This window comes from Chinchilla lanigera, unplaced genomic scaffold (assembly GCF_000276665.1).
Source record: "Chinchilla lanigera isolate Chin_1 unplaced genomic scaffold, ChiLan1.0 scaffold00037, whole genome shotgun sequence".
Lineage (NCBI taxonomy): Eukaryota > Metazoa > Chordata > Mammalia > Rodentia > Chinchillidae > Chinchilla > Chinchilla lanigera.
Window position 1 is genome coordinate 13,374,160 of NW_004955438.1, and position 17,302 is coordinate 13,391,461.

The 17,302-nt window shown below is 38.5% G+C and overlaps 1 protein-coding gene across 3 annotated transcripts in view; it reads right to left on the minus strand.

Annotated features, from left to right (window-relative positions):
- The window catches only part of Rps6ka5 (ribosomal protein S6 kinase, 90kDa, polypeptide 5), a 173,630-nt gene that overhangs the window by 155,709 nt on the left and 619 nt on the right, over positions 1-17,302 (minus strand). The gene's annotated exons all lie outside the window — the stretch shown is intronic.

Consider the following 17,302-nt stretch of genomic DNA (forward strand, 5'->3'; position numbering starts at 1 on the left):
TCAGATATAATACTAATCACACCGGTGTGTCATGAGGATTAAATAAGATATGCAAAATGCTTTGCAGAGATATGACAACAAAGCTCAATAAATTATAGCTGTTATCATTAGGTTAGACACACAGAACTAAGACTGCAGTTGTGGCAATGGTAAGCAATGAACAGAAAAAGGAGATATTTCAGAGTTACAACTGACACTACAAGGAGAGAAAATGGTAAGCCAGAACAGAAGACAGAGGAAGAGGTCAAGAATGTTTCTAGCTAGGGTTCCAGCAGGATGGAAAATGGTAATGTCACTAAATGCAACAGAAAGCTGGAGGAAGCATTATTTAACTTGACAAAGCTGCGGACCATCCAAATGTTTTGTGTTCAATGAGTAGTGGGAAATACCTGATGAGAAACTCAAGAAAGGGATTCCTTGAGCTCCAGGAAGAGTAAAAACAGTAACAGGAAGCAAGAAGCACCCAGTTTAATAAGGAGTGGAAACAGCTGCTATAAAGTGCTCCTTCAAAAACTGGTGGGAAGGAGAATAGTAATAACAGAGGCCACAGAAGTTTTATTTTGTTTTTTTCTGGTACCGGGAATCAAACTCAGGACCATGCGCTTGCCAGGCAGGTGCTTGTGCCACTGAGCTATATTCCCAGCCCTGTTTTTGTTTTTTAAGTAAGATTCAAATGTGTTTGAGGCAAGGAGAGCTTGAGAATCACAGAAAGGGGAGGAAAAACTGGAGTGAAGTCTGAGACGGGGAAGATTTTTAAAATAGGTACTAGAGAACAATCTGCCTCGATCCTCTTTATTCAATATGCTTGGGTTTGTTTTTAATACAACAACTAACAAATGTATCTTTAACATCTCACTTCCTAGAACCAACCTAATAAGGTTATAAAATAGGTTGTTTTTTTTTTTTTAAATAAAACCTTGGTCTTTTCTTATTCAATATTACAAAACATAAGCTTCTCAGACTGATTTAGTTTCAGTCAAAAGGTGACAATTGTATGCAGTGAGGAAAAAAATCTTTTTCTTGCTATTTGAGATTCTTTTCCCCCTTTTTTGTCAGCAGGTAAAATTACCTAGGAAGCAACTTATCAGATAAGCTCCAGTTTAGGCAGTGCCAGGACAGTATTGACAGCACATGCACTACTTAACTGCAAATCTTAATTCCTCCTAGGAGGTTGAATTAGCCCGATTCTAGCAAATATACGAGAACTGAAAAATAAGCTAAATAGCTAGCACATTAAGTTCCTTTCAACTGCCAGGTGGTAAGCTATTCTGAAGCTGTTTAGATTTGTGGTTGGGCCTCAACCCGTGTCTCTGGACAGCATTCTGCTGGAGGCAGAACAAAGTTATATTTAATGTCTGTGTACTTTGAAACAATGTTGCTCACTTTTCTCTTATTGCCAGGGTCACTCACCTTGAAGACTCACTGTATTTTTGGTGCATAAAACAGCAGTGTTTACTCATCCAAGTGATTTTGGAATTACACGATTGAGCCAATGTGAAAACTGAGTCAATAAGAAAAAAATGCTTATGAAGCAGTAACAAACAGCCTTTTTTCCAATACATGTACCAAATAAATTTAATTTAGAAGAACTGAACTAAATATAAAACACTTCAAAAAGAAGAAACAGAACATTAAGCTTACTAAGAATTTTGGCATGATCCAGAGAACATGCTCAGGGAACTGACCTCTATGGAAATCACAGAAGCATTTCGATGGTTTTGCCTAAAATCTCTCTCTGAGTTGCTCTACAACAGTCTATAAATTTGCATCATGCAGCATGTAAGTTTTCTAGCAACTTCCTGGGTGTTTTCCTCTATCAAGGAATATTTTTTAAATGATCAGGATAACAATCTTTTTTAAACAATGAAGCTATTTCTCTTGAATAAAGAATTCCCTTTTCTTCACAATTCACAAAGAAAAAAATATTTACACCCTCAAAACGCCCACATTTTTCTGCCACCAAATCTACAAATACACCTGTACCCTCTCCCTGTCCCCACTGCTATAATCACGGCGGGCCTCTCGGCCAGCCTGCCCCAAACCACCCTGTGCACTGAATCCTGTCCCCGTCAAGCTCAATCTAATACTATTCCTGGTAAGACAGTGAAATAAACAAAAAGCCTTCCTGGAACCCCACAGGCCTTCCTGAGTCCCTCTCTTCAATCCCCTCCAGAAGCAAGTCTCTCAAAAGTTACCTTTACTTGCATCCATTCCTCAACCTATTCCGATCTGGATCTTTCCACCATATCTCCACCAAAATTGCTTTCACTTTTTTTTTTTTTTTTAATTTTATGGAAAAAAAGGTAAAACCAAAAAAAAGTAAAACAAAATTTCATAGCAAGATGATAGGAGAATAACAATAGTTAATACATTGATTATTATTATCTTTAAAGCAGTTACTCAGTGTACAAGAGACGGGCATACAATATTCTCCAATCAATATTTCCACAACCCTTCCTTTTCTATGAACAAAGAGACACTAACAGTATAATTAGCTTGCATTTTTCCCTCTTTTCCCTTCCTTCCTTTCCCTTTTCCCCCATCCTAGTTCCTTTATCCTTTTGAACAATTTCTTCCCATTTCACAATGTCTAGTGTACGTTTTAGACCTTACTCTTCCAGTGTCTCACATCAGGGAGACAATACGATGTTTACACATGTGAGTCTGATTTATTTCACTAATGAGTATGGTTTCAAGTTGCATCCATTTACTTATAAAAGTCTCCAGTTTATCCTTCTTTATGGCTGCTAGTACTCCACTACAGAAAAATACCACATCTTTTGGATCCATTCCTTGGTTGATGGGCATCTGGGTTGTTTCCAGGATTTAGCTATTACAAATTGTGCTGCTATAAACATGGGTGCACATATATCATTGTGGTATGATGTTTTTAATTCTTCTAGAAAGATATTCAGAAGGGGAATAGGTAGGTGGAGTGGGACTTCTAATCCTAGCTTTTCGAGGTGTCTCTATACTGATTTCCACAGTGGTTGCACCAGTCTACACTCCCACCAACAAGAGAGAAGGGTTCCTTTTTCACCATAGCCACTCCAGCATTTGTCATTGGTTGATTTTTTGATGATAGCAGTCTTTCTGGAGTGAGATGGAATCTCAGCATTGTTTTAATTTGCATCTCTTAAATGACCAATGATGTTGATATATACATATATTTATTTTCCACTTGTATATATATATATTTTTTCCACTTGTATTTCTTCATCTGAGAAATGTGTATTCACCTCAGATGCCTATTTTTGGATGGGTCTTTGAATTTGGGGAGCCTGATTTTTTTCAATTCTTTATATATTCTAGATAAGAGGCCTTCTGAGGGACAATTGGCTAAAATTCTTTCCCACTCTGTGGGTTGTCTTTTCACTCTGTTGTTGATTTCTTTTGCTGTGCAAAAGCTTTTTAATAAGATGAGGTCCCAGTTGTTGATTCTTTGAAGTGTTTCCTGTGCAGCTTCGGTTTTGTTCCTGAACTCTCTGCCTACCCGTCTTCAAGATTTCCACCTGTTTTCTCTTCCAGTAGATTTAGTGTTTCTGTTTTAATATTTAGATCTTTGATCCACTTTGACTTTAGTTTAGTGCACGGTGATAGACATGGGTCTAGTTTTAGTTTTCAACATGTAGAGAGCCAGTTTTTCTAGCACCATTTATTAAAGAGGCTACCCTTCTTCCAGTGATCGTTAGGCTGCTTTGTCAAAGATGAGGTGGCTAAGTGTGCTTGTAGCTGCATCTGCATCTTCTAATCTGTTCCACTGATCCTCAGGTCTGTTTTTTCATCAGTACCGTGCTGATTTTATCAGAGTAGCTTTGTAGTATGATTTTAAGTCAGGCATTGCAATGCCTCTTGCCTTGCCTTTGTTGCCCAGAATTGCTTTTGCTCTTCTAGGTCTCTTCTAATTCCAAATGAATTTTAAGAATGTTTTCTCTAGTTCTGTGAGGTATGTTAATGGTATTTTCATCAGGAATGCAATAAATCTGTATCACAATTTTGGGAGTATGGCCATTTTCATTATGTTGGTTCTTCCTATCATGAACAAGGGATATCTTTCCATTTTCTGATATCTTCTTCAATCTCCTTTTTCAAAGTACTGTAATTTTCAATGTATAGATCTTTTACTTCTTCTGTTAGATTAATAATTATGTTATTTTCTTAGAAGTTATTGTGAAGGGTGTGGTTTCCCTAATTTGTTTCTCAGTTTATTGTTTGTATACAGGAATGCTATCGATTTTTGAGTGTTGAATTTGTATCCAGCTATGCTACTGAATTTGGTTATTAAATCTAGAAGTTTTTTGATAGTTTTTGGGATCATATATGTAGAGTATCATGTCACCAAACTTGCTTTTAATAATGCTAATCAGTGGTCTGCCAAATATCTACCCAGTTCTCTCCTCAAAGCACCTTCTCTCCTGGGCTTCCATAACATCACAAATTTCCTAGGGTTTCTCCAGCTCCTTCTCTTGGCTCTTTCTCTTCTGTATCCTTTCTTAGCAATTCCTCTTGTATTACATTTCAGGACTTAATTCTAAGTACCTTTCCTCTCTTTTCCATTCTACAATCTCTCCTAAGGTGACCTTGCCTACTACATGGATTTTAAGTGTTATTCAAAGCTGATGACCAGGATGTTTATCTGCAGTTGGCACATCCTTTTTTTTAATTCCAGGCCCATTGAGGGCATAAGGCACAGTGGTTTAGATGTGACTTGAAGAAAGACTACTTTGGTTTTAAAACCAATTCTACTTACTTCCTGAGTAGTACAACTGAACAACTTGGTAGCCTTTCTAGCACTAATTTTCACCATCTCTAAGTTGAAATAATACAGCAATCAGTGTTACTGTGTGGATTCATGACTTGATGAAAGCACCTACAATATAGTGCATAAAAGCTTTCATTATCCATGGTAACTATTATCATGCATGTTCATGAGAATATACTAAAGGCCCCTCAAACTTACTTTGTTAAACTAAGTCTTACCTTTTCTTTTACCTGTCCCTATGTCCATCTCTCCTCAGTGACCATCTGGGAATTCTAAGGTAGAATTCTAAAATGACCTCTATGACCCTTGCTTTTGTACATTCTTCTCCCCCTGAGCAAATGACTATGATGTGATATCATTCTTCTGAATAAGACTTTAGACATATAAGGATCCCCTAAATCAATTGGCTTTATAGAAAGAAAACTGTTCAGGCAGGCCTAACCTAATCATTCAAGCTCACTTCAAATCTGGGCCTAGAAATTAGAAGAGGTCTGGAACTCAAGAAAGTCTAAGCATTTGAAAGAAACTGACATGTGTTTGCTGGCCTGAGGATGGAGGGGCCACCTAAGAAAGAAAGCAAACTGTCCCTAAAAGATAACTGTGGCTCCCAGCTGATAACCAGCAAGGTAACTGGAAACTGGCTGACAACTAAAGGAACTAAATTCTATCACCAGGGGCTGGGGATTTAGCTCAGCGGCAAAAGCACCTGCCTGGCAAGTGCAAGGTCGTGAGTTCGGTTCCCGGTACCAGAGAAAAACCAAAAAATAAAAAATAAAAAAATAAATTCTATCACCAACATGCAGGAGCTTCAAATAGATTTTTGCCCAAAACCTCCAGACAAGAAACCAGTCTGGGTAACTCCTTGGTCTCAGCCTTGAGGATACATTGAGCAGAAAGCCCAGCAAGGTCATGAAGACTTCTGTTATGGTTTGTGTCTGGATGTCCCCCCAAAGCCTCATGCCATCATGGGGTGGGTTTCTAGAGTTTATGATTGATTCATGGTCCAAAGTTGGGATTATGGGTGTGAATGCTACACCCTCCCTGGAGCGGGTAGTCTGCATACAGTGTAAGGGAGGGAAAGAGGCTGTTTGCTGGCACTTCTCCTTTTTGCTCTTGTTGCTTTTACTGTTTTCATAACACCATGCACTGTTGCCCTCCGCCATGTGCCACTCTGCCTTGGAGCCAGCCGAGTATGGACTGAAGCCTCTATGAACTGTGAGCAAAATAAACCTTCCTTTCCTTAATTTTGGGTATCAGGTATTTTGTCTCAGCAACAAGAGAAAAGTAACCAAGACACATTCTAAATAACACAAGTATGAGCTAATAAATGGGAGCTATTATAAGCCATTCCACTTGTGATAATTCCCTACACAGCAGTCAAAAATTAATACACCATCTCAACAAAAAGTATCTCTGTACTAGAAGATTTCACATAAATACAACACTTTATTCTGGTAACCTGATCTCTAAATACTTCTCAGGTACATGCACAATTGTTTAGCTTAATTATTACCTTGATATTCTAGCTGAACTTCTTCAATAGTTTCCTACCTGGCCTCTCCTCATGTGTCTCACTCAAAGCAGTACAGTCATTTTGTGCAATGCAAAACTAATCTTAGCATTCCTTCAATGAAATCCTTCAACAGCTTTACACTGTATAAATTGTCTGAACATTTTACTATTAACCTACAAAACCCTGCATGAAATGACTCTAGCTACCTTTCCAGCCTCATTTCCTGTGGCTCTCCTACTTGGATGTGGTGTTCAAGTCAGAGGCCTTTCCTCCAATAAGGCGAGGGTGCCACGCCATTTCCCACTTCCAGACCATCTGTGCTGTGTCCTTTGACAGAAATGCTTTGTCCCCTACTCCCACCTACCTTTCACCCCATGATAGCCAGGACCTCTCCTTAAACACTACTGCTTCACTGAAACTATTCCTTCACCCCTTGCACTATGTGAGGCCACCTCATTAGGCTCTCTCACAGATTCACCTATCTTCCGTTTATCATACTAGTAATCACACAATTAGTAATGAGATCATGTAGTTACGGTTTCTCTCTCTCTCATTTTCCCCTAAAGCACAGCATGTAGGACAGTATGAGACCCACAGCAGGAATTCAATAATCCTTGGTAAATGAATGAATCTGTGGCTGTTGTTCCCAATTTATACACAGCTAAATTAAGTCAGAGTGATGAGTTTTAGTGATTAAAAAACAACCTAAGTTTCTACTACTGTGTATACCCCCATTAGATTTGTTCCATTCTAGCCCTAATTCTGATGTTCTTTATAAACAAAGGACAGATGTATACAGGAAAAACAGTATAAAATCATAAGAGTGGATCAGTGCTAAAATTTGGTGTTCCTGCCCTCGTAATGCAACGTCATCTTTAGATACAAAGTGCAACACTATCCTTATTACATGCTTGAAATAACTTTTCTTTTAGGAAAAACATAGACTCCTACTTCAGATTACTGATGTGGTTAGAGCACAAAGTACTTCAAATGACTGAATTTTCCAGTGAAGGATGGGATATTCCACCTGGGATATTCCACCAATAAGGAAACTGGGGGACATAAAGAGAGTCCTGTGTATGATCTCCACATTTTTGCCAGTCGAATTCTTTTAAATATGCCTCTGTTTTGTTGATTTATCATTTGGGTTTTTTTTCCAAAATCAAAAGTGCTTCTTATTAATCAGAGAGCTCACATTTTTTCTCTTTAGGACAAACATGAAAATAGCATGAACACAATATGACACTGGTTTGACTTAAGAAGCAAAACACTGGATAGACAGTCACATGTCTTATCATGTTTTAAATATTACTTATGGTATGCATGTATGTGTTTAAAAATAAATGTACCTACATAATTATATATTTACTTAATGTTTGCCTTGTCATAGAAAAGATTTCAGGCACATTAGTATGGTTAATTAAAGCAGAAAAAGAAAAATAAGAATGAGCACACAAATGGGACCAAGAGGCGACTCAAGATGCATGCCCACGACACTTGTAAGTGATGTAGGCCTGAGATTTGAAGCTCTTGTGCCCTGATAGAAGACCCACTTCTATCCCTGTTCAGGGACCCACTTCAGAACATTCCTATGAAAAGCAGAACAGCTGGTCAAAAGCAACATAACTAGGCTTGATACTAACATCAGAAAGGAAGGTACTCTTTGGGAAGTCCTTAGAAAAGGTATTCTACTTCTACAAAAAACACACTTTGTTACCATTTTCTACAAAAATAGTTGTTTAAGTAACAGGCTATTTCACATTCTGTCATACTGGGTCACTCATGCCTGAGGCAAAATTATCTCTTGGTTCATCCAATCTTAAGCAAAATGTTTTAGTTCTATATTGCTACTATAAAAGATTAACCTGGGACACAATGGCACATGCCTATGATCCTGTATTCTCAAGAGGCTGGGACAGGAGGACAACAAATTCGAGATCAGCCTGGGCAACTTACTGAGACAGTATCTCAAAATAAAAAATAACAGGGCTAGGGACATAGCTCAGCAGTAGGTCACCCCTTGGCTGGATCCCCACTACTGAAAAAAAAAAGAAAAGAAAAGATTAACATATACTTGATGGCTTACTAACAACACAAGTTTGTATTCTTACAGTTGTAGGTATCAGAAGTTTGAAACGAGGTCTTAGGGCACTAAAAATCAAGGTGAGGGCAGAGATGCTCGTTTAGGACATTGTAGGGGAAGTATGTCCCCCAGCTTCTAGAAGCTACTCACATTCCTCAGCTTGTCCCCCTTCCAGGATGGCATCACTCCATCCCGGTTTCTTCATCAGTGTCCTCTTTCTCTCCCTCTGCTTCCATTCTCACGTCCTCTTCTCTGACTCTGGCCCTCCTGGCTTCCTCTTATCTATGTGATTACATCGGACTCACATGGATCATCCCAGCACAACCTCCGTCCGACCTCAAGAAACTTAGTCATACCTGCACCATGTAGTTTGTAACATATTCACAGTAACATATTCATAGGGAATAAGATGTGGACACTGTTAGCTGGGGGAAAAGGGCCCACCACCCAAGACTTCATCATTTACCTGTTTACAACTATCTAAATTATAAGGAAGGAATATGAGAAAAGCCTACATAACAGTAAAAGCCACAAATGGAAAGTTTAATCGAACAGTTTTTTTTTAAATACAAGAACAAATGATAGAATTCTTTTAGGCACCACGTTAACTTTCTATATTCTAAATAATTTGATATACAAAAGTATTATTTACGTGATTTTTTTCTGTCAAGAACACGTTGATTATATAAAAAGAAGCACACCTACACAAAAACTTGAATGTGAAATAAAATAACTGCAGTACCAAGTACTGTACTAAAAATCAGGAACTTTATCTCCCTGTTCTCCCAGCAGTCACAGGGGAAAATATCTAATGAATATTTTAAAAAGAAAGAAAGAAAAGAAATGAGACAGCTCACTCACAACTTTAGGAATATATGAAGTCTAGAAAACTCTTTGGGCTTTTGGAGGATTAGCTACACCTGAACCAAGAGGGAAAGTGCTGGAAATAAACACGAGGGCAAGGTTCTATTTCGGACCTTATTTATACTACCTGACAAATAAGACAGAGCAGGAGTGATCACACTTTTAAGGTGCACAGAGAGATCTGTAAATCACTGTGAGAGCTCGAAGGCAATAACTGTGAGAAGCCCTCCCCTCCCACTGCATTTGAGGATTGATACCTTTCAACAGTGAAGCTTCAACCAATACATAATGTTATTAGATTTTCCCTAGAGGGGCTTTCACCAAGCATGAGTTTCCTGTTCATAAGGAAGAATTTAATTCTGCCTAACAAACCAGTTCTGTTTCCAGGAGCTGAGGTTTCAAAATGCTGCCTTGCTTTGCAGTTGGGGTTAACGTTGGGTCTGATACATTAGATCTACCACCTGAGGCTTCTCCTAGACTACAAGCACAAAATATACACAAATTTCCTTTGACGTAAGAATTAACATGCCACTCCCTTTGCATGCAACTAGATCATCATCAACCTCTAAAACTCATGATAAAAAATTAAGAAGAGATGTTCTTTAAGGCCCTAAGGAATCAAGTCAGGGTACTGTCAACACCCTATTGATATTTCTAACCTTCTCAATGTATGCTATAAAACTAAAGACAGAGTACAAATTCTGCCTACTCATTTCAGAGAAAGTGTGAAAAAAGGAATAACTACTATGAAAAAAAAAAACACACAAATATATGTGCTACACAAGGTATGATAAAAATACAGTAAATGATTAAAAATTTTTAAAACTTCATTACAGTAAGACATTCCCATTTATTCCCCTCAAAATATTTCCTCCTCACTTGGAATACACTTATCCCACCATTCTTGCCACTTTCTGAAACAGCTCTGGAAGTCCTCTTTCCAAAGGGTTTTTAGTGGCACTATCACGGCTAGCTCTTTGTCCTGAATTGACAGTCATTTTCACCTTACGGAAGAGCAAGAAGTTGCACAGAGCCAGATCCAGTGAGTAAGATGAATCAGGACATGCCATAATGGTTTTATTTGACAGAAATTGCCAGAAGTGGTTAATCAACATGAGATGATCATAACATACAGTAAATGTTTAAATTTCAAAATTTATTGCAGTAAAATACACATTGCTATTGATCTCCCTCAAAATAATTCCTGTTGCTTCAGACATGCTTATCCATCATTCTTGGCAATGTGGCTTTTACTATGATAAGATTTTCAAAATTTATACATTCACCATGCCTTTCAATCACCTCTTACGTGTACAGGTACATACATACAAATACATGTAAAAGAGAGCTGCATTGTACTAACATAACTAAGATTGTCATTGAAATCTCTGACCTTCATACAGGTAATAATTATAATCCTAAAAAACTAATTATAAGTTAAATACATTATAAATGAAAGTATATTCAAAAATCAACAAGGAACTGTTGTTTTTCAGTGGGATTTTACATGAATTCTGTGGTAAAACAGAATCATCTTTTTTTTTTTTTTTTGGCTTTTTGAGACAGGGTCTCGCTCTGCAGTTCAGGCTGGCCTTGTGTTCACTTTGTAGCCCAAGCTGGTCTCTCAAACTTGTGAAGATCCTCCTGCCTCAGCCTCCTGAGTGCTGGGATTATAGGCATGGGCCACCACGCCCCACTAGAATCATCTTTAAAAGTAAATCACCACTCCTGCCTTTTGTCTATTGGATAGAAATTCCACAGAATACTAGCTAATTCTAGTAAGTACTTTGGATATCATTAAGTCTAACACCTTTTCTTTATGGATAGGAAAACTGAGGCTTAGGACTTATTCCAGGTCATACAGTAAGTTAGAGGCAGAATCAGAACTGTAGCCCACCCCCTGACCTCTGTTAAATATTTGCTGCAAAGTCCCTAAATAAGCATGCCAGTAACCGAACAGGTAATATCTGCATTTGCTGGTAAAATCAGTCAAGAACATTTCTGGGAAACTAGACAGAGCCATAACAAGAAAAGTAAACCTCAGACAAGTATCTTTTATGAATACAGACATAAAAATCCTTAAGAAAATACAAGCAAACTGAATCAGGCAACATATAAAAAGAATTATATTTCATGACCACATGGTATTTATCCTAGGAATGCAAAGTTAGTTTAACATCCAAAAAATTAATCAATGTAATAAATCACACCAATAGAACAAAAAGCAAAAACCACATGATCATCTCAATAGACGCAAAAAGAACATGTGACAAGTCCAACACCCTTTCATGATAAAAAAAATCCAAACAAACTCTGAATGAAAGGAAACTTTCTCAATCTGATAAAGGGTATCTGTGCAAAACCCAGTGCTAACCTCATACTTACTGTGGAAGTCTAATGCTTTCCCCTTACGGTCAGGAACAAGACAGGGATGTCTGTTCATAAACACTGTACTTAAGGCTCTAGCTAAGCAATTAAGAGGGAAGAAAAAGAAAAAGAGAAGGAAGGGAAGAAGGAAGGAAGGAGGGAGGGAGAGAACAAACCCTAAGGGGCATCCAGATTAGAAAAGGAGAAATAAAATTACCTCTATTCACAAATGATATGATCTTGTAAATACAAAATTCTAAAGCAGCCACTAAAAATCTATTAGAACTAATAAACTAGACAGCAAGATTGCAGGACATAGCTGCTCTTTAGACACTTGTAATAAACAATCTGAAAATGAAAGAAAACAATTTTTTATCAATAGCATCAAAATAAAATGGGAACAATTTCACAAAAGAAGTACAAATGTATACTACAAGACACAGCTGAAAGGAACGAAAGATCTAAATAAATGGAAAGATACCCGTCTTGTTATCGAACACAAACAAGTACATGAAATGATGTTCAACATCATTTAAAAAGATGCAAATCAGAATCACAACGAAATACCGCTTCATTCCCCCTAGGGCAACCAAAAGCAAAAAGACAGCCAGTAACTAGCGTTGGCCAGACTGTAGAGAAACTGAAGCCCTCGTCCATTTCTGGTGGGAATCTAAGACGGTACATGTAGTCACTTTGAAAAACAGCTTGGAAGTTTCTTACAGAGTTAAGATGGATTCCATGCGATCCAGCAATTTTACTGTTGGTAAACACCCAAGAGAAATGAAGACAGGTCCACACAAAAACTTGTCCATAAATGTGCATAGCAACAATACTCACACAGGCAAAAAAGTAGAAACAATACAAGTCTCAATCAACTGAAAAACAGAAAAGTAAAATACAGTATACTTAATACAATGAAATACAATTAATGAGCGGGTCATGGTGGCATATGTCTGAAATCGCAGCACCTGGAAGCCCCAGGCAGGAGGATTGCTATGTGCTCGAGACCAGCCTGGGATACACAGTAAGTCTGAGTCCAGCCTGAACTACATAGCAAGAACCTGTCTCAAAAAAAGAAAAAAAAAGTAATTGGTCAGCCACAGAAAGTGAAGTGTCGCCAGGCGTGGTGGTGGCACATGCCTGCAATCCCAGCACTTGGGAGGTTGAGGCAGGAGGAGAGTTGTAAGTTTGAGACCAGCCTGGGCTACAAAGTGCACTGAAGGCCAACCTAAACTGCACAGCGAGACCCTATCTCAAAAAGACACGCACACACACAAAAAACAACTGAAAAAAAAGAAAATGAAGTGTTAATACATGCTACAACATGGACGAACCTTGAAAACACAATGTTTATGAAGGAAGTCAATTGCAAAAGACCACAATTACATAATCATATTATGATAAAATTCCACAGTAGACAAAATACAGAAAATAGATAAGTAGTTGCCTAGGGCTGGAGAAGTGTAGTGCAAATGTAGAGTGACTGATGTAAATTGTTGTGTGGTTTCTTTTCATTGTGTTGGAAATGTTCTAAAATGACACTGTAGTGACAGGTGTATATCTCTATAACTATACTAAAAATTATTTAATTGTACACTTAAAACAAGAAGACTGTACAGTACTTAAAATATATTTCAATAAAGCTGTTTAATAAAAAAGACATATGAAGCTCGCTTCCACCTTGCTGTCTCTCTTGGGTCCCTTATTCTGGGAGAAGCTAGCTGCTGTGCCATGAGGACACTCAGGCAGCTTTATGAATAGGTACACATGGCAGGAACTCAACATTCTGCCAAAATCATGTGAGTGAGCCATCATGGAAGGAGAACCACCAGCTCCGGGCAAGTCTTCAAGTGCCGGAAGTCCTGGCCAATGTCTTTGACTACAATCTCACAACTGACCAGAGTCAGAACCATCAAGCTAAGCAATTCCCAAACTCCTGATCCATAGAAATCATGGTGCCTTACGCCATTAGGGTTCACAGCAATCTGTTACATCACAATAGAGAATCTTTGTCAACCTTTCCTTAGTGTTAAACTCTCACTCCTGAAGACAGGAATCTGAAACTTCCTAGCAACGTTTCTTCCTCCAAGAGTTTAGTTCATCCCCATCTGTAGTGGCTGTCATGTTAGCAGAATATGGTCCCACCCTGGCCTTAAATGAGTGAACCACAAATGGACTCCTAACCAAAGCCACGCCAATTAAGTACTTCCCTGAGATTTTTACAACTGAGACTGAGATATCTGTAACTGAGCAGTGTCTTCCCTGAGTGTCGACCTGAAGCTGCAAGTTGTAAAACTTGGAAGCTGTGAGCAGCATGATCTTTCCCATGAGTAAAAAGCTGGAGAGCAGTGGAGAAGAATGAAGCCATCACAAGAGATAGGCAGAGGTTCAAGACAGAGTACAGACAAGGTCAGTCTCTAATTCCAGTGATTCCTGACGCAGCTCTGTCCTTCCAGTGGAGACACCATATATGTCTTGCAACCTCAGCATCTAAAGCAACAGCCAGTACACAAGAACTAATAAAATATGTATTGAACAAATTGATAAGATAACCCAACATCCTTTCAATAAAAGCACATTTTATCATTGCTGCTCAACACATTAATTTATTTAAAAGTTAAGACCTGATCTCTCTTTTACATACACCCTGTTATGGTTTGTGTCTAGATGTCCCCTCAAAGCCTCATGTAGTCATAGGGCTTTTCAGAGGTGGCTGAATCTAGAGTGTGTGATGCTGGGATTAAGGGTGTATGATTAGTAAATCAGACCACTGATTGGTCTGGCATAGTTCTGGCTGGAATTAAGAGTATGAGTGCTACACCCACCTGTAGGGCAGGTAGCCTGCATACAATATTAGGGACAGTAACAGTCTTTATCTTTTTCCCTGGTTGCTTGCTGTCTTTCACCACCATGAACTATTGCCCCTCTGCCATGCCAGCCTGCCTTGAAGCCAGCTGACTATGGACTAAAACGTCTACAAAACTGTGAGCTAAATAAACCTTTCCCCTTTTAACTTTGGGTGTCAGGTATTTTGTCTCAGCAGTGACATATATTACACTTATGACAATACATATATCCTAGTTATAGATTTCTGTGGCCTCTTCCCCTACTGTCAAAGAGCATAACATTATCTTAAGTCACTGTTCATCACCATTAATCCCACCTAGGCTAAAAAATACAAACTGCACAAAAAACTTAGGTTTAAACTGATCTGCTTGATCCTAATACCCTGCATTCTTTAGCTTTTATAGTCACTGTCATCAATTTATCAACCACCTAAAGTCTGAACACACAATTAACTCGCAGACTTGCTCCTGTTTTCATCTATTCAATAAATTCCTGCAACAAATACTTGAGTGCCTACTATTTGCCAGAGGCTACAAAGGACATGGTGTCTGCACTCAAAGACCTTACAGTCTAACACAGACAAATAGATTATTATAGTACTGTATTAAATGTTACTAAAGAGATATGCATGGGCTGCTAAGCAGCAGCAAGAATTATAGGGCATTTATACTCTGTTTGAGGAGGCAGGACAAATACAGCGAAAGATAATACAGTATCCAGGCAATGTGACATAGGCTAACAGTCAAATGAGTAATTTATTTTCCAAATTATACTAAATTAATTTGTACATTTTACAATAAGATACTGTTATGGACTTATTTCTAGATTTACATTCAGCAAACACTTCCTGAGTACCTAATATGTGTCAAGCAACCCTGCTTGGCATTTTTCCAACAGTGTCTTGTTCAAGTCTCACATTTGGTAGATAAAAAGAAGTGAGTCTGAAAGAATTGACACTGACTTGTCTGCAAGCCTACATAGCTAGTAAGTGGCAGACCTGAGATTTATTATTGTCTTCCAAGTCCATTTCAGGTATGCCATGTCATTTGAATGATACAAGTGGAACAATTTCCACATTCTTATACTGACTTTTATTCCTTTTTCATTCATCCTACACATACAATACAGTGCTATGAACAAATGGGTAATCAGCAACTACCAACCTGATATGACCGTATGCCTGTCCAAATTTTGAGAAGGCATCATATCAGGTCAAATTATTCTGGTGCCTATGTGCTGAGGGGAGTTAAGTTGACTAATGATGAGTGACTTTTTCAAGCTGTATTTTAACTGTGTTTTTAACCACTATATCCGATCAGTTGCTCTAGTATTCAGCAATATATCAAAAATGAGTGTTCATTTCCTTTGACAGTTAACAGTACTAATGAATTCAGTATAATCTCATCATCCACCAGAAAAATTTCTAAAACGCAAACTTGAAGCAGATGATTCACAGTTAGTAGAGAAGGGAAAATAAAGCAGTACTCATTGTTTTCTACAAAACTAGCATTGTTTGCAAAATCCAGAAACTGAGCAGAGTTCGTTGACTACTAATCGACCAGTAGGTTGTTCCTTGGTCATTCAGCAAAAATTGCGGGGTGCACCATGGTCAATAGCTGAAGAACAGGCAACTTCAAGTAGCTTCTGCCTTACTGTACAATTCTACAGATATAAAGCAGTAAGATAGGGAATCATTATGTAAGACAGAGAAAACATTCAGAATCTTCACATCAGAAAGCAATGCGCCTGGTGCAAACTGGCTATTAATACCGAATAAATGTACACTCAGTAAATGACTTAATAGCCTTTTGAGAACAGTAGCAAGAGAAAAAAAACCTCACCAAACCTAAAAGGATTATGTTAGGAACTCAGAAATATTATGGAGTAATTGGATTAAGATGTATAACGATTCAGAAGACCAAAAGCACAATGTTTAATTAAGTAAGCATGAATTTGACGCCTCCCTTATATTAACTCACCACAAGTGGAATGCTAATCATCAATCTCATTAGAAATAACAAAAACTAAAAGAACTGTCCAACAGTGCTAACTTTAGGATCTGATCAAAATAGAAACAAGGTGTACTACGTGTACACCTGAAACCTCCTATTTAAGCTTCTACACAATACATGAATATTTCAATATGCCAAAGACACAGGGTCAAAAATCTTAAAACAGTTACAATATTTAATGATAATACCGAACGACTCGTTAAAATGTATTATCCATTCAGAACTGAAAAAGTATTTCGGATAGGACACTGGGCTCCCTAAATATAAACCCAAACTGAATCCACTGGTCCAGACAGGCATTTTCCAAAATGAACCACCTGGACTTACACAACGCAAAAGTAATTTAACAAGTATAAAGCTTAGAATAACTCTAGTGATCTCAAACACTAGAACGTAAGCGCTTAAACTTGTTAGTCCCTTGTACTTAAGAGCTTTAAATTTATAGCGCCTGCATGTCAACAGATCTCTGAAAGAAATTCAAGGCCAAGTGTAGTATTTCGTGATAATCGCAAATAAAAGCACTCGGTCCCGAGAGCCCGCAGAGCCTCTTTATCTCACCAGACTGAACTCGTTAAAAGCCTGGGGCAAAATCTCCTATTACCTATCACCCGATCACACTTCCTTAGGGGCCAGTTCCCTAAACCCCACTGGGACCACCTCAAGGGGAGCAGGAGGGTGAAATGAGTCACGCTCCAAAACAAAGCGCCGCTCACCTCGCACAGAGGAAGGCGCACCTTTCGCCCTGACAGGATGCAGTGACAGATGTGTCACCTGTGCGGGGAAGGGGGAGCGGAGGCATCCCCGTGACCGCCGCGGCTTCCCGGGCTCCAGGAAACTTTCGGCCCCCTCTCTCC